We start from the raw sequence: 19985 nt of genomic DNA on the forward strand, positions 1-19985 counted from the left end.
ATGCTGGGGCTGCAGCAGGGCAGAGAGGTAGGGTAGGTGCCTGCCCCTCCAGTGGGGGAGGGGGTAGATAGAGGGGGGTTCTTTGGGGGCAGCAGGGCTGGGGTACTGTAGATCAGGAGCATGGGGCACAGGCAGTGCCAGGGGCTTGTGGGTCAGGAATGAGGGGTAGCAGCAGGGATTTGAGGGGGGGGGCACCGGGCTCCAGGTTGGGAGTGAGGGACACCAGCATGGTTGGGGAACAGGTTGGGAGTGAAAGGCAGCAGCAGGGCTGAGGGGTATATCTGTGCCTCGCCCCCTCCTCCCCCACATGTGTCCTCTTTTTTGAAACTGGAAATATGGTAACCCTACCATGCAAAGACCTGTATTCTAACTTCCACTGCTACCCCTATCCTTTAAACCAGGGGTGACCAATTATTTGGGCTGGAGAGCCACTTAGGGAGTTTTGGCAAGCTCTTATGGGCTGGGTCAGCTTCCTTCCCCTCCTGCCCCCTCCCAACAGCTCAGCAAAACTCCTGAAGTGGCGCTGCTCTGCACTAGGGGGGCAGCTTGGACAGGGCTGCGAGTAGGCGGAGAGCAGCATCCGGGGGTGGGACAGGAGGGCAGGGCCACGATCCACTCCCCACGTGCCCCTGCAATGGGCAGCAGTTCTGCAGGCAGGGGCATGCAGGGAGCAGATCATGGCTCTGCCCCAGTTCGCCGCCCTGCACTGGTACCACCCTGCGGTCCTGGTGTCACCACGGAGGTCGGCCGGGCCCCATACAAGCAGGGAGTGCAGCAAGGTGGAAAGGATGGGGCATGGGGGGGGGGGGGGGGGGAAAAGAGGTGTCCCATCTGGGAGCAGGGCAGGAGGGGCCGGGATCTTGGGGCAGTGATGGTATGGGGCAGGGGGGCCCAGGGCAGAGCCACAGTCTGCTCCCCACAAGCTCCAGCCCACAGAGACAGCACCGTCACATGGATGCGCAGGCAGCAGATTGCAGTTCTGCCCCGGGGCCCCAGCCCTGCACTCTCACCACCCTGTGATCCCACTCCTGCATGCCTGTCCCACTCTGAGATGCTGCTCCCTACCCACCTGCAGCCCCATCCTATCCATCCAACTGCAAATCATGCCCATGCAGGTCCCAGTCTTGCAGGGTAGACAGGCCAGGGTGCCTGGGCAGCAGGGCTGGGTCTGGCAGCAGCCAGAAGGACCTGCCATCGCTGTGGCTGCTAGGAAGTGAATCCAGCCACCACACCACCCTAGCCCTGATGTGCACCCAGGGCAGTGGGACTGGCCGCACACACCACAGCCCAGGCTGCCCCTTGTGCCTGGACCCACTGCAGACTAGACAAAATCTCTTGGTGGGCTGGATCTGGCCCATGGGCCATATTTCACCAACCCTGCATTAAATGATGCTATACAGAAGTGGTCTTGCTTCACTTGAGAAAAAATACATCTCTCAATTTTCAGTGCAACACCAAGTTCTTTGGGCTGGACAGCAGAATGCCCCATGGGGAAACACAGTAACACAGTTCAATGGGTTTAAGCCAAATGCTAAGTGGCCAGGTACAAAGAGTGCCGAATGGCTAGTTCCTGTTAGCTGAAATACAGAAGTGCTAAGCATAAGCACAGGGTCCAATTTCAGCTCCAGGACAGACGTTTTGCCCAGTGAAATCAAATCTTCAGAGCGTTGCCAATGCACCCTCGTCACTCTGCCAGTCCTTGTGGTTATCTCCCTTTGGATCTCAGTAAGTCTGTTGTGCAACTAATCTAGTCCTCCGTTATGTGATGGAAGTTTGTTTCCATGACTAACAAGGGCTTTTTGCATAAATCTTCCTTCTTGATCTGACTCCTGACCTTCAATAAATCTACAAAGATGACCTACGAACTGCTATTACATTTACTATAGATGCACCACTGAGTTGGTATTAAGCACAAGATTTCCTTATTCATAATAAGAAAAACATATTTTGTTGTAAATCCTTGTTCATGGGGGAAGGGGTGGAGGGGGCAGAATTGACCTACAAAAGGCATTTAAAATCAAACTTTAGTTGACTAATGGGCGTTTCTCTGTCACCCCCTCCACCCCCTTTAGTCTGATATAACTGTGCTTACAAAGCAAGACAATGAAATCTCAGACTTCTTTAATGCTTCACAAAACGCCTGTGGGAATGCAGAATAAATTTCCAGCTAAACATGTGCGGTGGGGTTTTTTTCCTCTTTAAGTGCCTTCTGTTATTAAATCAGAAGACCAGAGGCCAGATTAAGCAAGGGGCTACATTTTTTTCCTTCTCATTCATTAAAATATTATAATACTTATATTAAAATAATTTTTGTGGCAATACATAGCAAAATGGCTTGTGTGGAAACCAACAGGGCAATTTACTTACTATTCAAAGCAGTTACCTATAAATATTAAAATTCATTAATTAGCACTAGAACTACCTGTCATTTCATTCCAATTTTAGACAAGAATCATTTTCATTTAAAACTTCAAAATTAGATCCCCTTTTTTCTAGATAAATCATCTTCTAAAGGATTCCGTATTTTTTTCTAATACATTTAAATTAAGAGGTGGCCGACTGGATAAAAAACACTCCAATCATCGCCTTTAAAATTAAATGACCAAGCTCGATAAGTAGATTTATATAGCACGTCTGATACAGGTTATAAATATACTGGATAATAGGATGACTGTCTAGAGGGGAGACAGCAGGAGGAATAATTAGTGATGGATAGGAGCTACATCACCCCTTTCTTCAGACTATGATCAGGATAAATATTCACATTTCTTAACTATGTATGCAGATAAGGTTCTTTGGGTAAATATGATAGCTTTTCTTAGACCAACTAAATAGTTGGATAAATTGTCCTTTTCAAGCTTTCGGGTACAGACACCCTTCTTCAGGCAGAGGGAGAGCCTGAAGAAGGGTGTTTGCACCCGAAAGCTTGCAAAGAACAATTTTTCCAACTACTCCATTGGTCTAATAAAAGCCATCACGTTTACCCAAAGAACCATGTCTGCCCATGTCCTTAGACCAGGGGTGGGCAAAATGCGGCCCACGGGCCGGATGTGGCCTGCCAGGCTACTCTATCCGGCCCGCAGAGCCCCTAAAAAATTTAGAAAATTAATATTTATCTGCCCCTGGCTGAATATCATGCGGCCCTCGATGGCTTGCCAAAACTGAGTAAGCGGCCCTCCCCTGCCTTGGACAGCTACAGCTACAGCCAACATCCTCATAACTACATATGCACACACCCTACTGTAATCCCCACATACAATTATACCGTATAAAATAATTTGCATATGCATACATGATTAAAGACATGTTGAAAACAATGCTGCGTACGCGCTTGAGTCAATATCTCCATTACTTACCTTGATACCTTTTGAGGCTCGCCCATTTCTAGACTTATACTGACTATGATTACAGGGGGGTTCAGGAACACGGCAATTAGAGTAGAAGCCACCTGTGTGGGGAGGAGGGGAAGACACTGGATTTGTTGCATCTCCTTAGCACAAATGTCACCAAGCACTCCATGGAGGTGAATGAAGGCAGGCCATGCTTCTTAAAGCTCCTATTTGAGTCTGTCTGCATGTACAGTGACTTTACAAGAGCATATTCTTGCAAGCAGAACAAAATGCTAACATTTTCATTGTAAAAATGAAATGAAGTTCTACAGAAAACCACAGGGATATTTAAAACTCTATGGAAACCTACAACCTCAGACTCCAGGTTTCAGATGAGCTGCGCACTACTACATTCCCCCTCCCACCACCACCCAGAAGAAAAACGTGGCTGCACTTCTTTAATGGGAGGCATTTCTTTAATGGCACCCGCAGCTTGCAAAACACTGGATTCCTTTAGGATACAAGGCACCTTCCGTAAATGCAGGATTACTACTATAATTAACTGTGTAAAAAAAGTGAAAAAAGACCACCTCAAACAAATCTGCATTTCAGGATATTTGCTCTCTCCTTGAATAAGAAAAGATAACCCTCAAACAAAGGCCAAACAGTTGGAAAGGTTGAACCCATAGCAGATCAGGGCGAGAAGCAAATTGTTAAGAGCCCAAACATCAGGAAATGCAACTGGACAGTGAACTAGAAAGCCACACACTTACCTGCCACAGAGAGTGATCCTGTGCTTGAAGGTGTGTAAGGGGGCCGGGAAAATATCTCCCGAATACAACAACAAAGGTTTCTCCTCCCTGTGAAACGTAACAGAAGGTATTCCAGTAAAAATGACAAAATTTCCAACGACATATAATCCTCAGAGAATGGAGACACCCCATCCACTTTGGCAGCAAAAGAAGAAAAAAAAAAAAGGAGCTACATCTGCTTTTCCAAGATGTTCCATCCACATCTGATCTTCGACAGAGGATACGGTGCTTCTGTAAATCCAGTGATCCTGGAAATCCTTGAATGCTGGGTGGGCTACAACACATGGCTCCCCATGGCTTTTGTTAGACTAGTCAAGGAATCAGATCCCAGTCCTTAAAAAAGAGCAGAAACAAAGAGACTGTTACATGGGAGATGGGCAGAGAGGGAAGGGAAAAGCAGTAACTCTTCACACTAAACTTCCTACACATTCCCGACTAAGAGACTTAGACCCGCACAATTTGGTACCTTTCAATTTGCATCTGCATGTTACTAAGAAACTAAAGAGCACTTTTTAAAACAAAAGCTGTCTATTCCACATATTTGCACACCCGCTTTACAAAGCTTACTAATTCACAAATCCCTTTTGAAGAGTCAACTGTTTAAGATCCTCCACTTGCAGCAAGTAACAAATATACAAAAAAAAGATAACTAAAAAGGGCCACAGCTCAAAACAACCAGTCATCTACTGGTCAGATACTTGTAAAAGATTTGGAAGGTTTTTATTTGATCATGTTAAAAACAAAAAAAAAAAAAATGTGAGTGGGGAAAGGACTTTTTCAATCCCCTGGCCAAGGGTGACAAGGAAAAGGATACAGATAGAAAAGAGGTGCCTGTTCATGACTGCATGTGTTCATGTCTTGATGAGAAACTGTTTAAATACCGCTCACATACAAGCGCACAGTTGAAAAATTTTGGCCAAAAATCGTGCACGAGGTATTTGTGGAAATGCAATTTATGCACATCAGCTATACTTTCGTTCTCCCCTTGATTCTTGGCTAAAATAAACCTAGTTGCATATCAGACTCCATTACCTGTGCCCATATGGCATATAGCAGCACCACTGATGTGTATGGGCCCGACCAGGTACCCTGGGGATGGTGTCTACATGTCTCCATACAGCAAAGGTGCTACGGCACCATGCTTTAGTACTACTTTTTGGAAGTACTACAGCACGGCGCAGTATAAGCAGTTACTGCACCACGTGTGCAGCGCACAGCTAGATTTCACCGCTACATCACCATAGTGGCAAGCTATACTCGGGGGGCACACTGCTACAGCGACATAGCTGACGATCACACGTAGACGCACATGATCACTATGTCGCTGTAGCATGCCGTACAGCAACGGAGGGTGACATGTAGACATGCCCAGGTACTCATGGTTCAGCATGTGTAGCAGTATTGGAATCCAGTCCTTTATCAATTAACAATTTTCACACCTAGAAAAGGCAGATAAAAGCTTTTTAAAAGATACCAAAAAACCTGTCTCACAGATGTATAGCCAGTTGCTTAGTGTGGGTAACAACTGCAGAGCAATTTGGGAAAAGAAACCCAAACAACTTAGTGTGGGATTGCTTTGTAGCTCATCTTTATTAACAGGCAGCAAAGATCAGTTGGCAGAACAAAGCAGTTTTGGGGTTGTTTTTTTTTTTAATTTAGACAGCACAGGGAGATGGTACCACTCCACAATCATTTAAATGAATAATGTCAGTATGAGCACACAAGATTAAATACCGCAGGGTCAAACAAGGTGTGATATAACCATTTATTTTGTTAATCGTGTCAATAGAATCTTATGCGTCCTCACGCAACTGAAATGTCATTAGATAAAGAACCCAGAAAATTTCAAGTGAATGACTAATGAAAGTACAAAAAATAAGTTCTTGTCATCACTGTTCTCAAGGCTTCTCTTTAAAGGCCTTAGTTCAAGGAAGTACAAGTTCAACTGTAAGAATGTGCTTAAATCCCACTGACTTCGATGGGGCATGACCACATTCTGGGCAGAAAAGCCATCATGAATCTCAGCTTAACTATACTGAGCCACAAAACAATGCTGCTTAGCATACGCTCTTTAAATCAGGGAGAGGTAACACAAGGTAAAACCGTAGTGAAGACAAGTCTGATTTGAAGTATACTTCCAAGTTACCAAGTCAGGTTAAACCCTCAGCTTCTCCACTGGCTTTATCTTACGCTTTCTTTCCAGTGAAGACAGTCCTGGAAGGGCTGATCCAAAGCTCACTGAAGCCAAGGAGACTCTTTTCACTTGCTTCAAATAAGCCTCTGAAGCCTGTGAAATTACCTGACTTTCTAACTTGTAGCTATAGTGATGGCAATACAGCAGTTAAAATCCCTGCTGAATCACATTTATTTTTGTAGAAAAGTCTAGGAGGCTTTTGCTAACAATGCCCATATCCGCAAGTTACCTGTAAGACACGAGAATATAAAACATGCAAGTCTGTGTCAGCACAAAAATGAGATGCGAGAAAACTCATCTAAAACTCATGAAACCTTCAATTCCGAGTTACTTACTATAACCCTGGATGTCTTAGAGACTCAACAAAACCAGGTATGAAATAGCATCTTTGGTTGCTGGACCAACAATCCCCTGATAAAAGACCTCTCTCAGCACCTGTCTCCCTAGGGACCTTACAGAAATCTCCAACCATATACAACGAGAGCTGGGAAGGGAGTGCATATTGACAGCCAAGTCCCAGCACTTCCCCAGCAATTACTCTTTCACCATCCAGACTCAATATTTTTCCAGCACAAGCCGAGTTGGTTTTTTCCAAGTCATCCCTTCTTACTTTTGCTATCACAAGCCTCATGCACAAAACCGTTCTCACCATCTTTACTTTTATTTCTATTTTTCTTGACTAGCTCTTATCCTGTACAGTACTCCAGACATGATACCCGTGGCTCAAGGCATGATAGCTATCCCACCATCTTTGTTAGCTCTGTAATGCTCAGTTTTGTACCCTTGTATCAGTAGCTTTAGCATACAATCATTTCAGTTGCTGCTTACTTGACAACCCATTCAATTCACCTGTCAGTACAGTTAGTGGAAGGACTGTGCTTAATCTCTCTACCTTACCACCTGTCTTGGCCCTTTCTTTTTACTGCCCTGCCTTCTGTCCCATAATAGCTCTTTATCCATTGCTGTATCACCCTACCCTATTGCTTTCTTCCTGCACATTAAAATTAGGCATGAAGATTACATGTTACTCCCAATCGTCTCTTCCTCATTGGCCAACTGAAAGCTTCTCTTGTCAGCTATGCCAGGCTCCATCCAAAAGGTTATTTTCCTCAGTACTCAGATAGAGCCCCACCTTTTAAAGTGCTAAGTAAATACATCCTGGTTGCTGAACATCCCCATGCCTTCCTTTTAGTGCCACCTCTTGCTATCTGTTGGTCTTCAGTATTTTCTAATGGGACCAGAAGAAATCTGCTGAAGAGCACCCAACCCTCCAAGTCTTTGCACATCTTTCCCCTTCTAACATCCATCCTTCGCCTTCTGTCCCAACAAGGAGAAGTAACAACAGATTCATCCCTGCTCCTTTGCAGGCTCACTTCCAAATCTCATATCCCTGCTCCTGGAAGACCCCACACCACATTATTTTCTAGATCCTCTCTGCTGTCAGGCCTCTCAATCCTTCTTAGCAATGAGTCCCCAGTTCACATATACATCTTTTCCTGCCTATTCCTGGTATGGGTGCTACTCTGCAGTCACACTCATACCACGACTCTCCTCTCGGTCTTTATTCTCTACTGCAGATCATCCTGCCCTCCCTTCTCACAGTCTTCTGTTTGTTGTCTTCACTCCTCCTTGGGAAAGAAGACTGTCCATCTCCACCACGTCCATGCTAAGTCTCTAATACACAGTATTGGCACAACAGAACAAGGAAAGAGGCATGGGAATGCTGGTTACAAGTTCATAACAAGGGTGACAGTCCACAGCTTTACTTCACATGGCTGAATAAGGTCAAATGCCTGTATTGCACCGACGGGGAACGCCAGCATAGTTACACATGTGAGAAAATGTGGTGAACAGCACACACACACCAACTCTGAAGAAGAGAAGGTACCAGCTTGAAGCAATCAAAACAACCTTTGAATTCAAACCTTAGATTTCAAGGGCAACCTGCGAGTCATGTGAGCAAAAAGGAAAACAATGAGAAGTTCAGCATGCCACATACTTGAGTGGCTAAGATCATCCAGATAATTTATTACAGCATGGACCAAAGTTAAGACTGAGTCACTGCTAATTAGGTAAGAAATTCAAAGAGAGGACAGAGGAGAAGGAAAGCCTCGCCTGTTAAATATTCACTGGTAGAGTCCCAAGTACAGCAATTAGATTTTATAGCAAAGGGTTGCTATTCCAATTCACCATGTACATCACAATCCAGCCACGCGAGTCTTTGTACCAGGACCAGGGCCCATTTGTAAACATCGATAGGCAGTGCTGACCCACTGCCCCCTGGCCGTGCCAGTCCATTTTCACTGCCTAAGCTGCAACATAAAGGGACAATAAGCCTTATTACAGTGCAAAAGCACTTAAGTCATTTTTGTTTTAATAACAGAATCTGAATTGGTCATTTAAGCAAGGAAATAAGTTACATAAAACATGATTTATAACCACAGCCTTTTCATATCTTGAAGAGATTTGAACCAAAAGAAACAACACTAAGTATTAAGCAGGCTTCAGCTCTGAGCATTTACTCGCTCTCGTATTGTTTTTAAAGTATATTTAAACAAAGCTATGCCCCATCTGTCCTGGCTGGCATAGCTGTGTTAGCAGAAACACTGTAAAACAGTTTCCTAATAGGGGATAAACTGTAGCATGTGTGGGGCCAGAGGAAACTATCCCACAGTAAATATTAATTTATCTTTGGGTGCTATTCAAGACAAGAGCGCTGCTCTGCTTGGTGTGCGTGCACATGTGCATGTGTGCGCACATACATATGCAAGCAAGACAGGGAGAAAAAGAGATTTATAAGAACAAAATGTTGTTACTCACAAACCAATACTTAACCTAAGACACAAATACACACCATGCTGCGCGATTACTGTATTTGCTCAAACCCAAGACATGGCTTTTCTTCTCCCTTCCCCTCCCCCTCCCCCACATCAGCATGGGGGGAGGGGACAGCCTGGTCTTGGATTGGGGTACAGCTGGAGGAAGCAGCAGCTCAGCTCCATGGCCTGCCATAGGCCAGGATGGCTCGTTTGGTGGGTGAAGTGGCATGAGGCCACAGACAGCACAGGAGAGAGTGCAGGGTGTGTGGGAGAGGGCACCTGAAGCTTGCCTTGCTATGCCTGCACCTCTCCCCCCACCTGCCTCCCCCAGCCCCTGCTCCCCCCTACCTTTTGACCCTCCTCCCTCAGCCACACAGCTGTCCCCCCACGCCCAAACCCTACTTGCTGCAGCAGAAGGTACAGGGAAGGGGCAGAGATGGGGGGCAAACTTGGGGCTGGGGGCAAACACAGGCACACAGCAGGGGGAAGTAGAACATGGGACAGGGCCCTGGCCCCTCACCCTCTGCCTTCCCTACCACAGCAGTAAGGGGGGGATAAATTTAAGATGACCTTCCACTAATTAGATGCTATACATGGAAATTTATAACAAATTTAGAATCAGATTCTATAAATGGAAAACGTCTCCCCAAATCCTTACTCTTGGTAGTGTCTTAAATCCAAAGTAGTCTTAGATTTGGGTAAATATGAGAATGACATACTTTAACTACTGTACCAAGACATACTGAGTTTCCTAATGTGGAAAGAGCACAGGCCAGCGTCACTTCCACCTCAGACAGTTGTACTGTTTTATCTGTGCCAGAACTAGACTGTACTCTCCAGCACAGGGGTTATACCCAACCGGTTAGAGAAGTGCCAAGAAAAATGAAGCTGCTCGATAAATAACAGGTATATTCACGTGCAGTTTATGCTTAAACAACATTATAGTTCCCAGACCACCTGGGACAAGACCCCTGAAAGGCCTCAAATCAATACTCTAGGCTAAAGCTGCTGCTTCCCCTATAGCTTTAACTTGAGCCTCTCCTGGACACAACAGAGAGGAGAGACTGTATTTCACCAGCATGGTAAGGAATGTAACTGGGCTGTAAATCCCCAAATGCTCTAGTGAAGATAAGGCAGACAAGGTTCCTTGGGTAAATCTGATATCCTTCATTAGACTAACTCAAAATAGTTGGAAAAATTCTTCCTTGCAAACTCTGGGGCATAAACACCCTTCGTCAGGCTGAGGAAGCGTCTGCAGCTGGTGTGTGCTCTTCCTGGATGGAATAAATAGTAAAGAAGCCAAAGGGCTGCTAGTATGCATGCAAGAAAGTCAGTCAGTGACAATGTAAACAGGAGTCAATGTGTGAGAGAGTGGCTGGGGTGGGGGAAGAGAGGAATGAATGCAGCTGGTAAATAGTGGAAAGGTACCTGGGGAGTCAGATGTTAGGCAGGTTGTATGTCATAAATCCAATGTCTATATTTAGTCCATGAGTCTTTTTGTATCCAGTAGGTTGATGAAGTGAAGTCTGTAGGCTCATCTGTGAAAGGTGTTTTGTAAATTCCCTTTAAGGATTAGAACTGAGAAACTGGAGAAGGAGTGGTCGTCTTGTGAGAAATGTGCTCTCACACATAACTGGGTATTCTCATCTCTAATAGACTTCCGGTGTCCATTCATTCTGGTGCGCAGTTGTTGTTTGGTCTCTCCTACATATTTTCCATCAAGGCATTTGGTGCATTGGATGAGATGCATTGCATTTCTGTAGGTGCAGCTGTAAGATCCAGGAATGGCGATGGCTCTGTTGTGGGGTGTAGTAATTGTGGGAGTGGTAGAGATGCGTTGGAAGGTTTTACATTTCTTGTCCTGGCATGGTCTGGATCCATTCGGTGTGCTTTGGGCTGTAGGAAGTTTGCTTCTAGTTATGAGGTTAGCCAGGTTCGGCACTTATTTAAGGGCTAGGATAGGTGGTTTTAGGAAGATCTCTTTACGAATTGGGTCTTCTTCTAGTATGGGTTACAACTGTTTGAGGATTTTCCATATAGGTTCCAGGGAAGGGTGATATGTCATAACCAGTGGTGTGCGATTCATGAGCATTTTCCTTCTGTACTGCAGCAATTCTTCATGTGGTATCCAGGTGGCTCTTTCAAAAGTGTAATCTCTCTCTCTGAAGGAGTGTCCTTTTTTAAATTTGTGAGGTACCGATCATGGGTGTTCCCAGTGCAAATTCAGTGGTATCAGAGGGTTTGGCTGTACATTATAGCTTTCTTGGTGTGTTAGGGCGATTGCTGGTTCTGTGAAGATAGGTATGTACGTACAGTTAAGTATATATGTTGGTCCATGGGTTTCTTGTATATCATGGTCTGTATTTTACCACTGGGAGAGGAACAAGTTTGCATACCTACTGCAAAGATGTAATCTGTGGGTCCCCTCTAAGGCAGTAGAGAGCATTTCCTGCCCCTCTCTCTGCCTGTGGGTGTGGTTTCCAACCTAAAAAAGTCAAATCAGGAAAACACTGATCCCAGGGCTGATCTTGGAAAGATAAGAGCAGTCCCTTCAAGCAGAGGAAATGCTTTCTAAATCAGGAATCTAAATCAGTAATGCAGTCAGGAGAAGCAACCTCCACCCCTTAACTTGAGCACCTCAAAGAACTTGCAGACCTTTGCATCAAAATGTCCAAAAGGCTCCTCACCTACTGTCACAGGGAAGAGAGCTCTCTGTTGCTTTTGGTGACTGTCACGAAGAAGAGACTTCTCTTGCTTTCGGTGGAGGGAATGAATTTAGTGGTCAATCCCAAGACTTGTGCAGGTCTCCACTCCCATTCACAATTACACAGCAACTTGCTGTGTAACCGAAACCACTGCCAATGCTGGAAAGCAATCTCAGGTTTTGGGCCATCTTCAGCACAGGTATTATTTTGGTCTTTGTCCCCATTCCCACTTCAAGTAAAAAGGTGAAGCCTGGCTTTGGTGAAAGTCATGCAGAGGGTTTTTGCCAGACTTCAGTATGTCCAGGACGTCACTCAAGAGGGCCAGTGCCAGCCACCTTCTCCTCAAGGGAAAGTTTCTGTGACTCGCAACACTCTGGAGAGGACGGTCCACTGCCAGGGAATAGTTAAGGAACTAAGAATAATACCTGGCACCAGCTGAGCCTTGTGAAAGTTGCCAGGCATTAAATCCTGCCCCACAGGCCCAAAAGCAGCACTGGAGCCACCCCCTGACCACTCAACCCTATATAGAAGAGGATGAATGGTGGCTCTCTAGCCATAAAGCCATTGGCATGGCTTTCGCATGACCCAGGCCAATGTGGGCTGCATTATGCAGCACGCTGAGGACATGGTTGCCTGGAACAGACAGTTCTGCCCATTCACACAGCCACACGCATAGTGTCAACCCATGAAGATTCAAGCTACATCTGGTGCTTTTCATGCTTCTTCCACAGGCCCCAAGAGAAGAGGAACAGGCCAAGGGTCTGTAACAGATTCTACATTGCAATCAGGTGAAGTAAATGGAAAGACTTGATGCAAACCTTACTGCTTTCCGCGCTTCTCAGAAACAAATCAATCAGGCTGTTTATTTTAGTACCAGCAAGAGTCAGCAAATGCTTATTGTAACGCTTTTGGAAAGATGCCACGGGGAGCAGTGCTAACAGCAGGAAGAAGGGAGGTGAGGAGTGCTACAGTTAGACCTCTCCAGGGCCAATCCAGACAAAATTTGCTCCACTTCAATTACATCGCTACAAGTAAAAAAGAACAACCCTTCTACATTGGGTATAAAGTGGCATTGGTATTTCCCCAAAGAAAAGGGAATGAATCGGACTAAACCCAGCGTAACTATATCAGTACTGTTATACTGGTAGAACTGGTAAAGCTTTCCCCATCTTGCTATGTCTTTGTTTAAATCAATACAAAGGCCGTGTTTAGATGAGGCCTGAGGCTTCACCCTTTATAACAATCATCCTGTACTCCCGCAGTAAGGTCCAGAACCAGTGCCCATGGACTACATATCATACAAGCTAGTTGAATATAAATCCCAAAATAGTTAAACTGGAAAGAGTTCCCATATTGCTTTTTAGGCACTATGTCCTTAATAAGAAAGAAGAGCCAGCCCCACCCCCATAACACACACACGACAATTCACCGAACTGCTTCAGCACAGCAATGCCAAGAAACATTATGAAATCTTCACCCCAGGTGGCTCCGACAAGTCATGTACCAATTAGAACATGTGGGACTCCTCTCCTATCCCACAGGGCGTGTAAGGAGCATGGTAAGGTTACTGCTTGGACTTCAAGCCAAGTGTGACAGTACACAGAGAAAGTAATTATCACTGAATTTCAATCCAGGTCTCAGTTGAGCCAGCCACCAAGAACGAAGCTTTAAAGCAGCCAAACATTACAGCTTGAAATCCACCATCTGTAGAAGTGACAGGCAGAACCAATGACAAAATGACAAATGTCCTCCCGACTGCACTTTGCCTCCCCCCCAGGTTCCTTTTCTTTGCCTCTGGTTATCCTAATTCCTAATGTATAGACATCTAACCATGGATTCCCTTCACCTTAGGCAGGCATCCCCCTAAAAAAAAAAACCTAAACCAGGTCCTATATTTCATCCACCCCGCCCTCTAGCCCCCCAAATGCTTAAGTTAGGCAAGTGCTAAAGCAAGTAAATAGTGGCAGTAATTCCAATGCTTAAAATTTAAGCATCTGCAGAGATGAATCAGAAAGTCCTCACCCCTACATGCCATACACAGCCTCATCTTCAGAAGAGATGAGCAACTAGAGCTCAGACCCTCTAAGGATAAAAAAGAAGACCTACTTATGTTCAAATTCCTGCCAAAACACTATTTCTTTGAGGCCTAATAAACAGTAATCCAAGGCAGCCTAAAGCAACCACCTTGATTCTTTCTTATGTATTTATAAAGTCTTGAGGGGTTCTGGAGTTCATCTACCTACCAGCTACACAGTCTTTCTGTTTTCTACAGAACCAAGCGAGCCGCCTGTGCTCAAAACGGAGAAGCACACACCTGTCAATACCCCTAATTCTGCTCAGGCTATTCCAATACCTTTTAGTGCTTACTAACTTCATGCCAGACGTACCAAAACCTAGTAGCCCTTCTCTGAGGCAATATCCTTGTCTAATCACTCCGTGCTAGCTAAGTGGGAGCTGGAGGTCTGCTATGAGCAGCCAACATCTTAAACCACAGCTTCTCCCATCTGCACTATATACTGGTAGAGTAGGGGACAGAAATGTCCTTGCCACTTATGGACCTTCAATCTAAAATGATGACACTCAACACAGCCCTTTACTCTTCACCTTTCTATTTTTACTTCGCTTGTGTGTCATGACAGGGCTTCAACCGGGAGCAAAAAGTCTGGATGTAAATGAACCAACATTATATACATCCTACAAAAACCTGCCATTATAGAAAAGATCTACAGCTGCTTCCCAGGGTGTGCATGGGCCATCACCTTCATCCCAAGCCTCAGTCAAGGGGACAAAAGATTAAACCAGGACAAAGCCACTGGGAGGAAAGGGGAGCAAGAGCTTGTTTCAGCTAAAAGGTACCTAAGCAAAGCCCAGGTATTTCTTACCTACTATGCAAATACATTAACATCAAAAGGAAATGCTACTTACCACTACTCTGCAGACACTTAAAAAGCTTAGCTGACTGGCAACTGCCCTTAAGCATATGAGTTGCCTTCAAGCACCACCTAACAGCTCATGGAGCACTTTGAAAAGCAGGCTGCTCAGAGACCAAGGGGGCCCTCAGCTCCGTGCCATTGCCATTCAGCTCCATGCCACTGCCAGTCTCTGCATGAGAATAGGATCCTCCCTCCTTAACTCCCCAGTTCCTGCTGCCCATTCTGATAAGTGAAATCCTTGCTTCATTGAAGTGAAGGGAAGTTCTGCCTTTGACTTCAAATAGGGCCAGAATTTCACTCTAGGCATCATAATTGTCTACTGGAAGGAGGGTGGTGAATGGGAGGTATTGCTTTCATGCACATATTCTACTGCTATCACTAAGAATAGGAACACACTCCTACTGGCTATTACAGAGCAAAGTTCTTCACCTTTCTAGATCCTCCCAGACTCTCCACAACGCTGACAAATCCCAAACGGGTAAAAGGAAAAGCTTTTTCAACACAATACACAATTAAACTGTGCAACTAGCTACCATATCAAGTCAAAACAAGGAGAAGCCAGACAACTATATGCATATAGAGATCATCATGCAGGGTCATTAATTAATAGTAACAGTGTGTGGAGGGGTTATTAAATCTTATGCTTCTAACACAAACTCTTTAAGAGAGAGAAGGGTCAGATCTGCCTATATCTGCCTACTGAAGGGATCCACTAAGCATCTGGTACCAGCCTTTTTTGGAGGCAGAAGACAGGATAATGAATTAAAACAGACTTGAATCTGATCTGACAAGGCAGTTCAAAAAGTCCCCCAAGTACCAGATCCTGTTCTAACCTACCATGATGCGTGAGTATTTGCAAGAGCGGATCTAGTAATCCTGGCCCAACCCAAATTCAACTATGGTTTAACATGCCTGGGAGCCAGAAGAAGACATGGAGAGCTTCTGCTATTCTAGGAGGGGAGGAGAAGTCTTGGCATCTAACAACAGTAACTTTCAGTGCCAGTACCATGGCATAAACCAGTTACTGAGTTTCACAGGTGTAAAGCACAATTAATTCACCTATTCCTGTATAGGAACTCTTTTGACAAGGAACACGGATTATCTCAGCAACTAAACTACCAGGCAATGCTGTACATATGGTTGCCTATCATCATCAAGTGGTAATTTAGTCACACACATACTTAAGATTTGAATGCAATAGCCTGCTTTATCTATTCCCCCGGCCAAAACCTTGCTTATCAAATCCCTGCAGTCAATTGTAGTTTTGCTCAAGTGAGGACATTTATAGGGACTTCAAGGTTACGCTGCCTGGGGTGATAAAGGAGGATGGTCTCACGGTTGGAGTGCCTTAAGAGATCTGGGATCAAGTCCCTGCTCGAACATGTAGCCCCTGTCACTTTGAACAGATCACTGCCTCTCTGTGCCCCAAACCTTCACCTTAACAAGGGGGTTGCAAGGGTAAATACATAAAAGCATGCAGTATTCCAGGAATACTATAATTGGGGTCATACAAGTACTTTCAAAACCTGCTACAGACCTAGAACAAATTCCTGAAATCAGGCCTCCTGAAGGGCTAGAACATGGAGTCCTTCCTACCTGGCCTCGGGGGGACACTCATGGGAGCTGCCTGACCGAGCTGCATACTCTAAGCTTTTAATAGCATCCAAGAGCTGTGTCAGCTTGCACTCACTAACCTGGTACACAACAGCTCGCTCACCTTTCCCCTACATTCCCCAAGTGGCTTTGGACAAAGATTAACTAGAAAACCGAGCCCTGTCACAGCTGCCTGCCCAAAAGGTGCCCGGGCTTGCTCTTCCAAGCCTAAATTTGCTAGCAGAGGACAAAATGAGTGACACATGACGACTGAAGGGGTTATTGGAGCCCAAATGTTCTCCCGAGCCAGGAGTGATCAGAGCAGGAGGTTGTCGAGATGAGAGATCCCCTTCAGGGGAGCTCTCACGTTCCTAGAAGCAACAGAGCACCTGTCCTCAGGGCAACTGCAACGAGCGGAGAGGCCAGGGAATGGGGTATTGCTGGCAGCCAGCGTGCTCTCAAGGATGCAATTCAGAACAGCACTAGCCTGCAGAACATTTTGTTACCTGTTGGCAGTGCCCCCACTACAGGGCTTCCCCAGTATGAACCAGCCCCCTGGAGCAGTAAGCACAGGTACCTAAGCCTGCACTGTGTAGAGTTGGTGGAAAGAGCCCAGCCTGCAACTTGGGGTCTTGCATCAGCAACAACAAGTGGAAAACGCCAGGGTATTCTCCCCTCCAGTGCCAACCTGCTCAGCGCCAAGTCTAATGGGATTTCCCAGAGCCCATCCATTCTTTGACATCCTAATGTGAGCTTATTCTGAGGCAGAGGGAAATTTCCTCTTCTCCCTTTTTGCCAAATTGTTCCATCAATTTTATCTAGACCAGAGCAGAACAATGCGCACCAAACCCAGCACTACGTTATAGATTCACAGTCGGAAGGGACTTCAGTGAGCCATCTAGTCCAACCCCCTACCCCTGGCAGGCACGAAAAGCCACCGACCCTGGCTGCTCATTTGCTAACCCCTTAGCCTGATTAATCAGGGTGTTAATGCAAACCATAAATATTGATACAGTTTTCTTTGCCAATATATGAAAGCCTAAAAATCCACGCAGCCCCTGTTAAATTCACGTCTACAGCATCCTCATGAACCCAGATGTATGACCCATTGACAACATGGCACTTGGATGTCAACATCTCTCTTGCTTCATCCATAACACCGTTATTTCTATAAGCACCTTTACTTGGAAGATCAAGAAGTGTTTTGCAAACAATTAAGCCTCACAAGTGCCGGAGTCTGGAAGTATCCCTTTTCATAAGGTGAAGTGAGGCAGAAAAGGGGAAGAGGTTGCACAGCAAGACTGTGACAGTGGAAGGATTAGAAGTCAGGGGCCCTGTCTTTCGCTCCCTCAAATATCTCCTGGAAAGACTCGGAGCATCCTCACAAATGTCAGTCCCCTTCCCGTTTGCAGGTGGAGTGCGCTGAGGGTGAAGCCAATGAAAAGAACCTGAACGCCCGCACTTGGGGATGCAAGGAAGAGCCGAGGCATTTCAGACCCAAGGCTACTCTTTTCTTTAGGATGCCTTGCATCTCAAGCCTTTTAATCTCTTGAAAAGGTTTCACAAATATTGAAATACGTTTAAAAAAACCCAACGCTTCCTTTCACAACCGTCTCCGCTCCTTAACTGAAGATAAGGGAAAAAAACCCTCACACGTCATCTTCCCCACTAGTTCCTATGAAATTCCCAGAAATCGCATGCATTGTAAAATTGCTAACAATCATTATTCCAGTGAGCCTCTTTCTAAAAGAGAAGAGGTATTCAACTCCACAGCAGATGTGGCCTTTCCCAACACCTGGGCAAATGAAAATATACACCGTATCAGTATCCAGATATGCCAAAACCAGCCTGTCCTTTCCACATACCAAGGGCAGTCACACTGGGCTTCTGACCTTGGATTATACAATGCCTAGTGAAGCCATTAGATATTATTCTCACTGAAACAAATAAGAGTCAAGTTTGCACTTTTAGGAACAAGATTCAAGCCTCAAGCCAACGTTTTTACATAGCTGTCTACCTACACCCTGTTGACCACTCATGTTAAGATATCAACAGATAGTTTTAGACACCAAGTGGGGATTTGCAGCACCTACTATCCGAATATGCAATTTCCTTTGTATGCCTACAAATGCATAGTTTACTTGCATTGCTCTTGGCTTTATTTTGCCAGCTATTACTCTGGGCCTGGCCTGCACACACCTTTTGTACTTGTATAACTGCAGGTGAAGGCTGCAATTTTAGCAAGTCATAGTTCTACTGGTAAACCTGCACCCATGGGTGCAGGCCAGATCAATATAAAGCCATCTTACACCATTACTAAATGTACTCCCTTTCCCAAAGAAGTATTTCTTCTCATTGTTGGTCGAAACAAAACAGTCAGTGCTCCCACCACAGAGAAAGAGTGCCCGCAAAGTGTTTTTGATGGGCCACAGAGAGACTAAAACAACTCTTTTCTAGTCTGCAGCAGCAATGCAGCAGAACGTGGCAGCGTAACTGGCACATCGAGTGCCACCTGTAGGAGGTTACAGAGTTAGAAGCCTTATGGGCCTTCATCATCTTTTCCTGCCAGCACGTTCCTAGTTCTGCCTCCACAGAAACAGTCCTTGAAGCATCCCACAATGCTGTGGCTTTCAGGAGCCTACCACAGTTCACCATAAGCCGCTGTAACTGGTTTGGCCACATTAACAAAGTCCTATTCACACGGATGCCTTGAGGGACATGAGGCAGCAGAGCCCTGCCTCTAAAGCAAGCTGAATTAACCTGGGAAAACTCAACCCCTCCAGGGAACATGGTGTGAAGCAAGTCTCCAAGAAACAGAATAGTGGGACAGTTTTGAACTGTAGGAGCGCAGGCCTCAGCACAGGGGCTCAAATCCACAGCCCAGCTAGCCCAGCATCCAAGCTCTCGCAGCAGATGGTACTGGGACTATCAGAGGAAGGTATGAGAATACTATAGCAAGCCAATGTTGCATAATCCATGTGCCCACTTTCGATTTCATCCTGGTCTGTAATACCTAGATTGACTTAAACCCTGAAGCACAAGGTAATCTGTCTGCCAAGCAACTGCGAGCATGTTTCTGATCCCCAGATGTATGCCCCTTTCTCTCGCACCTTCCCCTCTTCCTCCCAATCCTTCTGAATCTCAGCATCATAGAAAATTAGGTTTGGAAAGGACCTTACAAGGCCTCGTCCAACCCAAGCTCCATGGCCTCACTGCACATCAAGTGGAGGCTGGGGTCAGGGTCACTGATGCTGTTTCTCAGTAACTGACCTTCCCCCGGATGCTGATGGTCACTATTACTCAGCATCTCAGGGAACATCACTTGTCAGACTGGTGCCAACAAGTTACGTGATCCCTTTGTATTGACCAAGCTCAAAGGCCAACAGGAACGGAGCCCAACTGCTGACCTGGAGAGCAGCAGAAAGATGAATGCAGGAGCATGGTGCATTAACTAGTCTTTCCTATTTCAATCCCAAGGTTCTCATATGATTAATACCAGGGCGTAGGTTCAGCTGGCACAGAGGCATGCTACAGCAGTGTCTTCGCTGATGCTGCCAGCTCATCTTTAGCATTTTAGCTGAAATGCGAAAAGAAGTAAGG

The 19985-nt window shown here is 45.5% G+C and overlaps 1 long non-coding RNA gene across 1 annotated transcript in view; it reads right to left on the reverse strand.

The window, feature by feature from the left end:
* LOC106738246 (uncharacterized) overlaps positions 1-19985 on the reverse strand; it is a 260965-nt gene that overhangs the window by 197482 nt on the left and 43498 nt on the right. The window contains exons 2-3 of the long non-coding RNA XR_009460623.1: positions 4103-4474; positions 3357-3448 (exon numbers count right to left, since the gene is read on the reverse strand). This is a non-coding gene — a long non-coding RNA (uncharacterized LOC106738246). The remainder of the gene's footprint in view (positions 1-3356; positions 3449-4102; positions 4475-19985) is intronic.

The sequence above is a fragment of the Alligator mississippiensis genome, chromosome 3 (assembly GCF_030867095.1).
Source record: "Alligator mississippiensis isolate rAllMis1 chromosome 3, rAllMis1, whole genome shotgun sequence".
Lineage (NCBI taxonomy): Eukaryota > Metazoa > Chordata > Crocodylia > Alligatoridae > Alligator > Alligator mississippiensis.